Source organism: Pinus tabuliformis, chromosome 6 (genome assembly GCF_031772625.1).
Source record: "Pinus tabuliformis cultivar Carrire ecotype Pingquan chromosome 6, CPIR1, whole genome shotgun sequence".
In the NCBI taxonomy this organism is placed as follows: domain Eukaryota; kingdom Viridiplantae; phylum Streptophyta; class Pinopsida; order Pinales; family Pinaceae; genus Pinus; species Pinus tabuliformis.
In genome coordinates, this window is record NC_142292.1 from 96,251,406 (window position 1) to 96,266,928 (window position 15,523).

A 15,523-nucleotide genomic window follows, 5' to 3' on the forward strand; every position below is an offset into this window, starting at 1 on the left:
TTATTAATTATAATTATAAATATAATTATTAATTTTATATTTTTGTACTTTATTTTATTTTTAGTTTTATGTAATTTGACCAGGTCTAAAAGTTTTATTAATTTTTTTTGGTTTGTTAATTTTTTTTTTTTTGATAAAAAGAGTAACTTTTTATTATTTTTTAATTGAACCCACATGTAAATGTTTACAAACATTTACACCACTACAACATCTCCCCCATACCTTTTTGCTTTTAGATTTAATTTAAAAAATGTTATAAAATACAATTAAAATAAAATATTTTGATTTTGAAATGAGTTATGATTTTTTCACAAGTAGTGTTGATAAGCCATGATACTAGCCCATGGTATTGTAACAAATCATATTTACATGTTAATAATATCCATGGTAAAATGAGGATGAATATCTATAGTTGAAAATCTTGTTATATTGTAAGTTTATTTTAAGTATTAAGTTTTAATTTAAAAAATATAATAAAATTAAATATTTATAAAATACTTTGACTTTATTTTGATCAAATCAAAATGTGTATAACGCATTATAACATCTCTACATGCACCAAGGAATTAAATGATTACAACATCTCTATATTTTATTTTATTTATAGTTTTAGTTTTATGTAATTTGACCGAGTCAAAATGTTTTATTGATAATTATCCTTATTATTATTATTTTTTTATTATTTGTGAATTTTATCTTATTTTGATTGTATTGAAACTTGTGTGATCCATGATGAGTTAGAATTAACCAAAGTCTTTCGTAGAAATCACATAAGAGAAATTTTTGGTTCGAAAAGCGTTCACCACAAATTTCTCTTATGTGATTTCTACCTAAAGACTTTGCTTAATTTATTTTGATTGATCAAAAAGTAACATTTTATTATTTTTTAATTGATCTCACATGTAAATGTTTACAAACATTTCCACTACTACAAAATCTCCCCCATACTTTTTTGCTTTTGAATCTAATTAAAAAAATGTTATACAATAAAATTAATATAAAATATTTTGATTTTGGAATGAGTTATGGGTTTTTGGAAAGTGGTATGATCATCCATGGTACTAGCCCATGGAATTACCCTAGGATTGTAACAAAGCCTATTAATTAATGTTTAAAATTTTTTTATGGCTGACTGAAACCAACCTAGATCCATCTTAACCCTAGATCTATCAAGCTTCGAGAGGGTTAAAATCTCTAGAGGTGAGAACCTTTCCTTAAGTTTTGCACTATAAAAAGAGGGTTGCACAGAGATTTGATCCCTCTTAGGGTTTGGTAGATCTAGGATTAAGATGGATCCAGGTTGGTAAGATCCATGGTAAAATGTGGATGAATATCCATGGTTAAAAATCTCGTTATATTGTAAGTTTATTTTAAGTATTAAGTCCTTGTCACATACCCCGGTAACCTCACATGTAAAAGCAGGGAGTTAGAAATTTTTTTATACAAATTACCCACAAGTAATTATCCAATTCACAACTCCACCATTCCTTATTAACCATTAGATATAATGTTCGTTAGTACATCAAGTAAATTGCAATAAAAGACAGTAAGTTGCATAACCATTAACCACCACTGTGGTAGTGTAATAACATAAACTGTCTCATGAATCCTTGCATCCATTTCATGATTTCCTTAACCATATTAATTAATCACATACTTGGACATTATGATTATCCCATCAAATAAAGAACCATCATCATCAAGGATTCAACATCATCAAACTGACACAAAAGACAATCACACCATTGAACACTGATATACCCTGGAAACCTCGTAAGGAGAAAACCAACAAACGTTTAATTTTATTATTAAACGCTGTGAGGGTTTTCACCCCTCACTCAATGGCTTATAAGGGATTCCATCCCTTATCCATTGCTATAAATTATTACATTGAAATATCTTCAAAATGTCTTATAACTAGCTAAAAGCTATTACATTTTCCATGAAAACCTTTACCTACATATCGCCTCATGCAACATCCTTGTGGCATGATTGTTCCAGCAATGTACGATTCCGCAACTCGTACTCATCTGCATGGACCATTAATCCTTTTCCTGCCACAATGTTAAACATCACTTTTCTTTGGCACCAACCGCCATCGTTTCCTGTCAATGTAGTTGTCAACAAGCTTTGGCAACAAGATTAGATACAATATTATTCAATCATTAAGCAACCTCTAAAAGTGATCTTTTAACATCTACTCATCTGCATGAGCAAGCATAACATACTAATTAATTAGTACATATGTTCAAGTAATTACTTGTTTTACTTCCACAATGTTTATTCACACTAATGCATAATTCTCTTTAAGAGATCTAACCCATTAGTTCTACTAAAATGTACATCACAATCGTGATATCTTCATACATGTAATAAACTGTTGTTCCTATGCTTATGCACATGTGTTCTTTTCACATAGTTATTTTTCGAGAACTCAACATAGTTTCTCTAGCATACAAAGAACATAACTCTATATCACAATGACTATTCTTTGTGCATACCATAGCTTATCATATTAGCCCTTCTTTGATGTATGCAACACATATTCCCTTCACTAGAATACTAACATCATTTCATGCAACAAACCACATACTTCTTTCTTAAAGGAAGTCATTATAACCTCATTTCTCTATCTTCCTATATGAGGGTTTCTCATGCTTCCCTTTCAAGAAATTAATTAGATATCCATCTTTATCAAGATACAATAACAAGGTTAACTTACCCTTTTATGCATCAAAAATCAAGAAATCGACACAACTCATCTAACAAGACAAACTTTTCAAGAGATTATTATTTTCAAGAAAGTTAACATAATCACTTTCTCTACGTACACACAAAATCATACTTCCACAGTCACAATAGCTACCCTTATGTGCATGCAACATGTGTTTTTCCTAACACAATTACTTTTACTTCAATGCACATAATCTTTTCATGAAACAAGTATGGATTCTTGATATGATATGAACACTATTCATATGTCTTTCAAAAATAGGAAACTCTATTTTTGTTTCAAGAGATCTTCTCATAAAAGCCATCATTTTCATACATGAAGTATGCACACTTTTCTAAAAAGAAAACTATAGAAATGAATATCTATGAGCCTAGAAGCGCATCATTAGCTAATTCTATCATGCATGTAATGCATAATTATTTCACAAGAAACTTAGAAATTAGCTAGTATCACAATGCAATTAGCATATATCCTTTTTCAAGAAACTTTTATAAAAATACATATTTTAATTCAAGAAAACTTGGCCACTTTTCACGCTATGTCCTCAAGATGTTTATATGCCTCATCTTCTTTTCTCAAGAAGATATTTTGGCTATATTTAGCAAGGATTTTATTCCAAGAAAATGACAAGAGACAAGCATTTCACACACAAGACTCACATGTAGTCTTTCTAAGAGGAACTACCTATTTTCTTTACCAAGAAAACATATAAAATAATCATTCTTTTACTGCATGCACTAAAATTCTTTCTTTACCAAGAAAACATATGAAATATTAAATCTTTTACTGCATGCATTCAAATACCTTCTCTACCAAGAAAACATATAAATATTCCTATATTTTTCTTCAAGAAAGTGGCAAGTTACTTATCTTATGCATGGGATTGAGCGTCCAACAGTGAAGGCATTGCCGCCTCCGTGATTGAGCGACCCCATGAAAAGAAAAGAATTGTGTTGTAGTGGCACGAATTTATCACTATCGAACTATAGGGTTCTGCAACCCCATCTTTAACTTCTTGAATCCTGTCATCTGTGGAAGAAGATGCGGATTGAACCTAAGACCATACAGCCAGCAAGGAAATGCTGCCATTGAGCCATGATTATCTCGATGTGAGCCTTAATCAAGTCAAACCCTTCGCTTTGTCCTCGAAATTAGAAAGCAGAACTAGTGTGGTGACCCTAGGTCAGTTTGTAGGCGCTCTACAGTATCATGAGCTAGAAGCATCCTCATTTATGGCCTACCAGTGCCCTGCATACTGCACTGCACAATTCCACAATTCACTTAAAGCAATAGTACAGTTCTCCAATTGCATCAAAGCTACAAGAGCGTTTTAAATGTGCACGACAAAGAAAGCCACCCCATAGCAGTTTTGGATTCCAAGAATAGAGCATCTCCCCTCCTTTTCGCCCATGGCTGGTTATCTGCCTTTAACAGAATCAGTTCCAGACAGTTTATATCATCCACATGGCCGCTACTGCCAGCAACAAGGAGATGCTCCTCCACTTCACCGGTCTCCATTTAGAGAATGCCCTCAATCAGTTTCCCGCATATCAAGAATCAGTTAATAACTGATTCGTAACTATTAATTTACGCTGAGTTATTTAGGGATGTTACAGTCTTAATTTATAAAATGTTTTAAAATTAAATTCAAATAAAATATCTATAAAATACTTTGATTTTGAAATGTGTTATGGTTTTTGGGTATATGGTATTGATAAACCATGGTATTGTAACGAAGCTTATTTAGAAGTTAATAATATCCATGGTAGAATCTTATTATCTCATAAGTATTGAATTTTTATTTGCTTATTAATTAAATTTAAATATGGTTAGAGATTATTATTTTAATCTATGGTAAAAAGATCTTAATTTATAGCTATTATTTATATGTTATATATTTTTATGTGATATGTATATTATGATTTTCTTTTATTTAAAAAGTTGTTTGTCATTTTGTTATTAAAAACAAAATTACAATATAAAAAAATTGAATTGATTTTTTTTCCACCTAATGTGTAACATACACCTCCTCTATCGCTTTTGGGCACACTAATGAAGGAATTACACCTCCAAGTATAAAACAACTATAAACCAAATTATAATTTTTTAATGAAGTTGCTGTATAATTAAGGTGGAAATTTAAGTATTTTATTTATGGCCAACATTGAAATAATTTTTGTTATTACTATTTTTTAATTTATTAGTGTAAGTATTATTTTATTATTTTAAATGTAATTTTATGGGACATATCTCCCACATTGGGTTCCCAATAAGAATATTCTAGAATATTTTGTGGAGATTAAATTTCTGCCATCCACCTAATTATTATTGAAGCTGTAGTCTCCTCGTGGGATGATCGAGTGGTTGACACAATGGAATTTTTATCCCCTCCACTCTGTTTCAAATCCTAGTGTTGGGTGTGTGTGATATTCTTTCCATGACTAGTCATATGTGCGAGGGGGTCACATGGGGGGTGCAGTAGGGGGGTCACAGGGGCATTTCAGGGGGGTGGTAACCCCCCTCCATGGGGTTCGGGGCAGCACCCCAGGAATTTATTTTCGACCCTATATTAGGTGGGCAGACCTACCTATGGTTTTGTGCATGGGTTTTGCACATGGTTTTGGGCATGATGGTGTTTTTCCCATGGTATTTTGTAGATTCGGTCAAGGGAACTACGATTATGTTCTAATCCAGGGTTAATGGATTGGGGTTTATGAATGCTTCGACATGTATATATATGTATTGTAACATTGAAAGGAACACAATGAACAATCAATCTAGTAGTCCTTGTTTTGAGATTGAGGGGAAAATATCAGTGTATTTGTTTTATATTCTCGTCATTGTCTATTCTCTGTTTTTAGAATTCGTCTGCCAGTAATTTCTGTATAGGGTTAAAACCTACACCTAGGGGGGACATATTTGGCCCATTGTGATAAGGCTCAAGGAGTATGCTCCCCCACACTCATTGAGTCTCCTAGCCCATATTAGTCCAGCCAGTTAACAATTCGCCATGGTAAATAAATAAATAAATAAATAAAATTTATTGAAGCCCTATTCCAAAACATAGACACCTATTAGTGTCACTAAAAAAAATAAGAAGATTCAAAAAGGAAGAAAAGGTGCAAACTGAAATGCAAACACAATATATCGGATTTTTTTTTGTAAGAAAATATATTCACCTTATATTAACAAATAAATGTACAAAGCATACAATATGGATATCATGGGGGGTTTACGTCCATCACCCTTTTGAGGCATTTACCCCTGATTGGGGAAACCTGAGACAAATTCACAAAAATTGCTCTGCCCATGAGCGGGGAAATCAGAGACATTAAAAAAAATACCAGTATGAGACTGTTACTTAGCATTAATAAAGACAATTTTTTTTTTTAGTTTTGAACTGAGTGGTATCGAGCCACCAATTGATAGTAATGTCAAAACAAACCAGACTGGTAGAAGTCATAAAAAACTTGAGCATCATAAAAACTTGTGGAGGAGTTGACTTGCATGAAGTGAGCTTTCCCAGTGCCAAAAGACCTAGTGAGGCCCACTTCTTCAAGGTTCTCCACAATATTGTATCATCCATAAGGGTTGGAGAGAGGAGGAGAGGTCATCGGAGTAGTCACTGTGGAAGTAGTCGATAGAGGAGAAGCTTCTAGATGCATGTGTGCAAGAGAGGGGAGACCAACAGGAGCCATGAAAAGAGGGGGAAGTTGAGGGTGCAAGGGAGGAGGGAAATCTATTTCCAGATCACGGGAGAGATGGTAGAGAGAGGTGGAGACATGGATATGGAAGGTTGAAAGCTCAACTATCTAATATGTGGTGTGTGATTTGTCCCTCTCTCATTCTTTGAGTTGGTAAGCGAGAAAATTGTGAAGAGCCCATAATGTATTCCTCCCACAAGCGATCACCTCCACTTCAAGCTCAAGGACCTGATAGCGGATGTGGGGAGGGATACAATTATAAAAAAAAGAAGCCAATTCTTCATTTTCATCAAAGATCATTGGAGAGTGCCTTCTTCCCCTACCACGACTTGTGCGTTGGCCTCTTCTATGCTCGCGACTCATGGATGAGCTACCAGGGTTGGTGGGCTAAGAGTATGACCCAAGGGGGACGGTATGAGCTGAAGTGAGGCATGCAAGTGGAAGAGTCTAGGCTCGGAGCAATGGAACAGGAGAGAAGTAGCAAATGGAGGCCATTGTGCGAGATAATGAACTTAGATGAGCGACAGGTGAGACATCAAGGTGAGCAATGTGTGAGAGAAGACTAAGGAGACTCGGGGTGAAGGTTTTAAAAATCATGACATCCAATTGTCGTATGGAGGGGAGGACAATTGCCATGTGGAGGGCGTTGTCGATCTACTATAGAGAAGGTGGTTGTTGTGGTCCTAACACCCATATCTAGGGATAATATATTAGAATTATTACTAGTGAATGCAACATAAATTTGAAAGAAAGTGCACCATCATCATAAGAAGTTAAATTCAATATTGATATAAACATTTTAAAGTTAAAAAGTAAAAAAATATAAAAAAACACAAATAAAAATAAAAGGTAGTAAAGCCCAATTTTAATGCAAAAACACCTATCAGAGTAACTTAAAAAAAGAAAAGAACTAGTGTAGATTGTAATGCAAAGACAACATAAAATATCACTAGTGAATAAAACATAAATCATAAATTTGAAAGAAGGTGTATCATCATCATAAGAAGATAAATTCAATATTTATATAAACATTTGCAAATGAGCACAAGGATTTAATTTGACAAGCATTTATCCGTATTTTGTAGATATAACTAGTTAAATTTATTGTTAAATACTACCATTTTAAAATTTTCCCATCATTGATGACCATTTACTTAATTTTTATGACATTATTTTTTTATAATATATATATATATATGATTGCAGAAAAAATAATTCAATCATCTTCTTGGTTGATATTCAAGATAATCATTAAACTATGTAGCTCCCACAATACTAAGACCCCAAGATGATACTCTCCCAATAGAGCTTCCAAGATAAGTAAAGACTTTCTCACCATGGTTTTTCAGAGGTGTTAGAAAAGACCCATCTCCATACCATTCATATAAAATCTTGTACGATGCACACTTCATGAGCACCAGTATTGTAGCAAGAATGCTGCAAGTCCTGGGGCTACCAACTTTACTTTATCAACCCGGGGTTCATACAAACTTGGAGGTGACAGTGTTGTATACACAAGCAGATGCGATGGGTCCACTCTTTGTTACTATTGAGCTGATGATAGACCACTATTGTTTCTCAAACCAGCCTTCTATTTATTTAGAAGAAGCTTGATTACCAATGAGGAAAGGGGATTTTTTCACTAATTGGGAGAATTGAAACAATGTCTACTACAGTAAGGAAAGACTGAAATCAAATGCTTTGAACACACCACTCACCTAACTAATTGCTAAGAGATCTTGCTTCAAAAGGATTCTAGGCTAACATGTGTGTAATCCTAATTGTCATAGGCATGTAATCTAAAATAACCAAACATTCTACTGCTATGCATATGAATGAACACAATAACTCTTTTTTCTTTTTTGTCCTTTTTTGTGAAAATGTGAATACTAAATCTTCTTGGTGACGTGGCAGGTGGGTTAGAGATGGTGGTAAAAGGTCAGATGGATTGGGAGGAAAGTAGGGGTATTCTCCTATCCTTTAAGATGTTTTTTCCACAAATCGGCCTCAAAACAAGCCACTACAAGTTGTCCTACAAGATGTCCTAATGCTCCTATAGGATCCAAGGTATTCCTACAGGATTCGGCTGAGAGAAATAGGAGTGATTTGGAAGGTGGTATAGGGATTAGGGAAGGTGAATGATGGAAGAAATAAGGCAAGGGAGTGGCTAGGATTTCTTTAGATCTCAAAACAGAGTTTGTAAGATGGTTGGATTTGCTCAACTAACCTAGAAAGTTGTTCTTATGGAATGATGAATTAGTTGAGGGACTTGGTGGCTTTTGGTGATCATGGATGGATGGAGTTAGGCTGGGGTTGCTGGCATGAGATCTTCCTGCACTATTGAAATTCGTGCAATACCTACATCATTGGCATTTATCCATGAATCATGTCAAATAAGAAATATTTTCAATCAACTTAAGAAAACATTTCTTCATTATTTAGTTGCCTAGTTCATGCATGTAAATACTTGCAATATATTGTGAAACACTATGAGATCTAATACAAAGCTGGAGATATCAGAAATGAAAACTGAATCATATTCTTGAAACTAAAAAGATGTTGGCCTAAGTAGCAAAACACCCTAAATTCCATAAGAAATCATAATTCTATCTTTTTGGGGCTGCATAGGAGTTCTTTCCTCAAACCATGGTCCTTGAAGGGAGGAGTGACACCAAATCCACCTGTTATCAGCCTTTTTTGGTATTCCTTTATCTTTCTAAGCTACTGCTAAAGAAATGCACAAATAGAAGCAAACTAATCAAATTCACAACTACTTGTAATGAAACAATGCTAAAACCAATTCAACAATTATTCTATGAAATCACCTAAGCATACAAGTATAAGAAGAGGAGCCTGTCTAGTCAATTTAACTTCTTAAATTGCTCTACATAAATTATCAATATGGGTATGGTAAATTGATGAAGTGTGGTGCACCATATGTGCTTAGTTAACCATTTTTCTTACTTCGTTGTTTTATAGTTTATGTTGTTTTGGGGTTTTATTTTTGTTGGTCTCCTAAAGTATTCTAATGCAATGGAAATCCTAGTTTAAAGTTTTAAGAATGCTTTTAAAGATCAAGTGTGGATTTATAGTTGAAGACAAGGTTTATGCTTCTTATGATAATTTCCAAACTTAGCACTTCAAAGATCTCAAAACATGCTATCTATAAAATCAGAACTTGAACAAAAGCGTAAACATGCCGCTACATAAATCAAGCTAAAGATGAAGTACTGAAAATGAGGTTATTTTCTCCGCCGTCCATCTAATTACAGAAATAAAATCTAAGCTACTGCACTCAAAACCAAAAATTGCAGACTAATGAAAGCAAAATCAAATTACTTCACTTATAATTTGATAGCTCGCCAATTAACTTCTCAGGTTAAGCCATGGCACTGGAGATAACGTCAAATAACATGAAGAATTGATATCTGAATTACCTACTTGCATATTAATGAAAGCAAAATCAAATTACTTCACTTATAATCAGATAGCTCGCCAATTAACTTCTTGGGTTAAGCCATGGCACCGGAGATAAAGTCAAATAACATGAAGAATTGATATCTAAATTACTTACTTGTAGATTAATGAAAGCAAAATCAAATTACTTCACTTATAATCCGATAGCTCGCCAATTAACTTCTCGGGTTAAGCCATGGCACTGGAGATAACGTCAAATAACATGAAGAACTTGATATCTAAACTAGCTAATAGCAACAAACAAATCTCACTAAAATCAAAGCATAACAACTGAAATTTAAAAGCTAAAGTTCAGCAGAGAAGCAAGTCTCATATCACTACTTGATGCAAAAAACTACATTAAAAAGCTCGAGCAAAAACTAATAAGCAAATACAAGAACATGTAAAGAAAAACTAATCTACAATCAACCGGTTGAACACACTTGCATGAATTAAAATTGCATGAATGGAAAATCTAAACTATCAAACTTGAAAGCAATAAAATGACATACATAAATGAAATCAAAGCAAAATTACAAAATAAAATCTATCTACTCTACCTTACATTCTAGTATGCTCCATGACATCTACTTCACATCTCCTTCCATGTTGAGAACATCAAAGCTTTATTCAAATTCTTCAAAATTACAAAGTACAACAAAACTCTCCAAAGCTTTCCAAAGCCATCAAAGAAGAACTACAAAATCCAAGCTAAAGAACTAAAAATCCAAGCTAAGCTAACCAATGAAGGAGAGAGATCTCCTATTTATACAAAAAGATGAGAAGCCATCTTATAAATGAGAGTCCATGAATCTCTCCCTCTACCTCTAGAGTCCTAATCAAAATAGGAACTGATAAGACGCATGTCTTCTTAGAGTTTCAATACAATTAGGAGATGTGACACATATCCTCACGATCTCATGATTCTCTCCACTCAAATTCAAATTTGGCCTTAGGGTTCCACATAAAGGTCTTCTAGAAGCCTCCTTTTGACCTACACATGTCAACAATCTCAACCCACTTGTTAGGTATAAGCACATGCATATTATTTTCTAATTTTTAACCACAAATTCACTTAAAAAGGCTAAGAATTAATAAAGTTTGGAAAAACATAAATGTGGCCCAATGATAATGAAAGTGGGATGAATGTGGTGACATAGTAGTGAAATGGAGGTGATATAATGGACATAATAGTGAAAGTGTAATGGAAATGAATGACATTTTCAAGACCCAATAGAGCCTTTTCTGCTAGGGTTGGGCCCTAACCCAAGAGCTTCAACCCTCTGAGTCAACTCAGTGCTAGATCAAGGAAATGCTCATTCTCATTATCATATCAGAAAAATTACATAACAATGTTTTTCCACAAAACTTGAACTCGAAAATTCTTAGTGCTCTTACATAAAAAATCTGAATCGTAGTGAGGATCTAGGACTTCTTATTTATACAACTAAAGTCTTCAACGACTTCCTTAAATCTAGGGAGGCTTGGCTCCCAAACTCAAGATGAACTAGCTCTTAACTGTCACTGGCTCGGCTACCCATGATCTCCATGACTTGGCTGCTTGCAACTCCGAGCTAGTGTGATTTGATTGAGGAATATTCAAATGAGTGAGGATTAAATGAGGAGGATCTATCTCCTATAATCTCTCCTCCTTGTCTCATTCAAGTTTCTACCCTTAATTAGCCAAAATTGCCATGATTTTCTCTCAAAAACTTGCAATTAATTCACATTAGACCACTAGAATAACATCTTACTTTTACTCATCTCATTAAGCAAAATATAATTATAATATGTAAGGAATTGTGAGAAGAGTTGATTTTAATAAGCTTGGAGGTGTATTAAGGTCCATATAGTTACCCAATGATGAGGCTCATCAAAATTTAAGCTTAAAGTCCAAACACTAAACACTGAAGCTTAAGATTGAGACTCACCCAACATGTCCAGAGCCACAGTCCATTGGTATGCAACATATAACACAATGGGGAGTCAATAATCAAATTGAAGGAATTTTTAGTTGTCCAATAGAAAATATAGAATTGAGTTTCTTGTTTGTCTATTTGAAATAATGATTCTCTGTTTGGTTTTTAGAGTTTTCATGTAGTTTATTGTATTTTTATAAAATTGGTCTATTTATTAGTTTGATTAGGAAATGCATATATTTGGTTGTTGGATATGGAACTTTTAGATGTGTAATTATTTGGATCTAATGAGTTTGATGCATTCATACTTGAGTGGGTTTGGGTGCCATGTATATTATTATTGCCTAAAATGTTAGAATTATCCCAAATTCCTATTTAAAAGTGGGTCCAAACTTGTTGCCCCAAGAGGCGCATTGTATTGAGAACCCTTGGTATTCCTGTGGAATATATCCTATTTAAAAGGGGGAAATTAATCTAGCCTAGATCCATCTTAACTTTCCAACTGAGTATGGTATAGATGATAGATATGTTGTAATGTCATGTTTAACATTTTGACTAAGTCAAATTACATAAAAATAAAAAAAATTAAATTAAATAAAAATATTAATGTAATGTAAACATTTACTTTGTCAAAAAAAAATAAAAAATTCCAATAAAAATAAACAATAAACAATAAAAATGCCCATGGTATTGACCCATTATATTAGGAACTCATGGTATTCATGTGGAATATAGCCTATTTAAAAGGGGGAAATTAATCCAGCGTAGATCCATCTTAACTTAGGATCTACTAAGCGCCAAGAGAGATCAAATCTCTTGAGATGTGAACCTCTTTTAGAGTGAAAAGAAATTTGATCCCTCTATGAGTTAAGATGGATCTAGGTTTGTTTTATTATTTATAATGTCCTCTTTTAGTCCAACTCATTATGTTGAAAGTTGAGAATGATTGTGCCTACTCATAATACATTATAGTTAATGAGTTTGACCAACCTATTTGAGACCTTTTGGAGGATGGTGCAACATGATTAGTAAAATATTTAAAATTACATAAACCTTCTTATGTATATTGCACCAAATGATTGACTAGTTGAAAAAATAAAGAATATAATTAATCTTCCTTAAATACTATAAAATATGTGCATATATAATATTATTTTATTAAACTATATTTTATGATTACATCACAATTTTAAAAATTCCAAATAAAAATTATATTAATAAAAAAATATCTGATTTTTAAATATATATATATATATATATATATATATATATATATATATATATATATATATATATATATATATTAAAAAAACATGGTTAAGGAACCCCAACTTAATGAACAAAAATAGGATGGTGGAACAACACTGAAGTGAAAGGAAGAAACCACATGCATACCTTTTCACTGAAGTTAAAGGAGATCAAACACAAGATAAAGAAATGGAACCAGGAAGATTTCAGTCATATTATGAAAGACCAACACCAACTATCTAATAAAATCCAAGATCTCCAATAGTAGATCATCCAACACGACAGATTTGAAAATCTTGTGGAAGAGGAAGGGCGATTAATCAATCAACTAGAAGAACGAACAAAGAAAGAAGAGATAATATGGAAGCAAAAATCAAGGGTTAGATGGCTGCGTGAAGGAGAATAGAATACCCAGTTCTTCCATAAAGCTATGATTCAACATCATCAACATAATCAGATCTGCTATTTAAAGGATGCAACAGGGAATCAACTAGTGAGGAAATAGAGGATCTGTTTGTGGATCATTTCAAATCACTCCTATCAAAACCATTCATAGACCGCTCAGAGGCTATACAAAGGATTACGAGGAACATTCCTCAACTTATTTCAAGGGACCAGAACCTAGCCCTCATGAGAGTAGTAACATTGGAAGAATTTGAGGAGGTAGTCAAAGGAATGGTGAAAAATAAGACTCAAGGACCAGATGGATTTATAGTGGAATTTTTCTAGGCTTCTTGGAGATTGATAGGGCATGATATCCTAGACGTGGTGGAAGAATCACGTCGTAACCAAAATATATGTCCTAGCATAAATGCTATGTTTATTGCTTTAATTCCTAAATCCTCTAAATCTGAATATCCTTAGGGATTTAGACCCATTTCTCTTTGTAATTTCATCTACAAGATCATAGCCACGATGATCAAACATCTCAAGCCTCTTCTCCTTAACCTTATATCTCTGCAACAAACTGGATTTTTGGAAAGGAGGAATATCCTAGATGGATTTGTCACCTCTCAAGAGTTTGTGCACTCCCTAAAGCATCACAAACTCCCGGACATAATGATAAAGTTGGACCTCTCTAAATATTATGACTGATTAAGTTGGGATTACCTAAAAAATGTTCTCAAGTCCTTCGATTTTGATCAGAGATGGATCCATTGGATCTCTACTATGGTTTCCTCCCCTGTGTTCTCCATTCTTCTTAATGGCACTCATTCCCATACCTTTAACCCCTCGCGTGGCCTTCGCCAAGGTGACTCCATATCCCTGTTCCTTTTTATCATTATTGTGGAAGTTCTAGGCTGATATCTGAAAAATTCAGCTCAGGGGCTTGCGGCTATGGGGCAATGACCTCCCTATCACCCATTAGCAGTTTGTGGATGATATCATGCTCTTATGTTATGTATCACTGAGAGAAGCTCGCCGCATAAAAGAGGTTCTCCTAGCCTTTATGGAGGCTTATGGGACCATGATAAACAATGAAAAATCTTACATTTTCTTCTTCAACGCCCCGAGGACCATCTAGTCATACCTCGCTCAGGTTCTTGGATTCGGCATTGGCTCTTTACCATCCAAATATCTGGGAATGACCCTGTCGGTGAACTCCCTGAAATCCTCTTGTTGGCAATCTATGTTCCAAAATATCGGTGGGAAATTCAGTAGTTGGGCCTTTAGATTTTTAAACTTGGTAGGCCGTATGATCCTTCTCAAGGAAGTTCTCCAATATATCAGGTCTCAGTGATGGTAGCGCCAAAAACCTCCTGCTCAAAGATGGTGGAAAATTTTAAGAAGTTTTTATGGGGATGAGCTCTGCAAGTAAAGAAATGGGATTTGGTATCATGGCCTAACTTAACCAAGCATAATATGGAAGGAGGTGTGGGCCTTTGGGATCCCTATATCCTAAATCAAATAATGGGAGCTAAACTATGGTGGTGTTGGATAAGAGGTGGCTCGGATCTTTGGAAACAAACATGGACTCGAAAATAAAACATGCCATCTTGAACATAAGAAATTCTTAGATATCGTGACCTCCCCAAAGGATCGACTATTTGGAACACGACAGTCCAAAATAGAGACCTCGTATAACAACGTGTCTTCTGGGAAATCAGAAATGGGAAAACGAACTTGTTTTGGCAAGATTCTTGGCAGCAACAGGATAAACTTCTTGGAAGACAAGACTTAAGTGCCCTCTTTCTGTACACAAATGGCAGGAACTTTCACATGTTAGATCAATTTTGGAAAGAATGTCAGTCTAGTGAAGGATGGAGGAAATGGAAGGAGAGCTCAAATTGGCCCTAGGCCCCTGAGTCAGAACAATGGAGTCAACTGGATAGGGAATTAGAATCTAGAAATATTTCGATCCTAAATGGACCATACATCATCTGATGGGGTTATACCACAAAAGGAACTTTTACTATCAAGGAGGCATATGATCTAAGGGCATGCCGCGAACTAGGCCATCA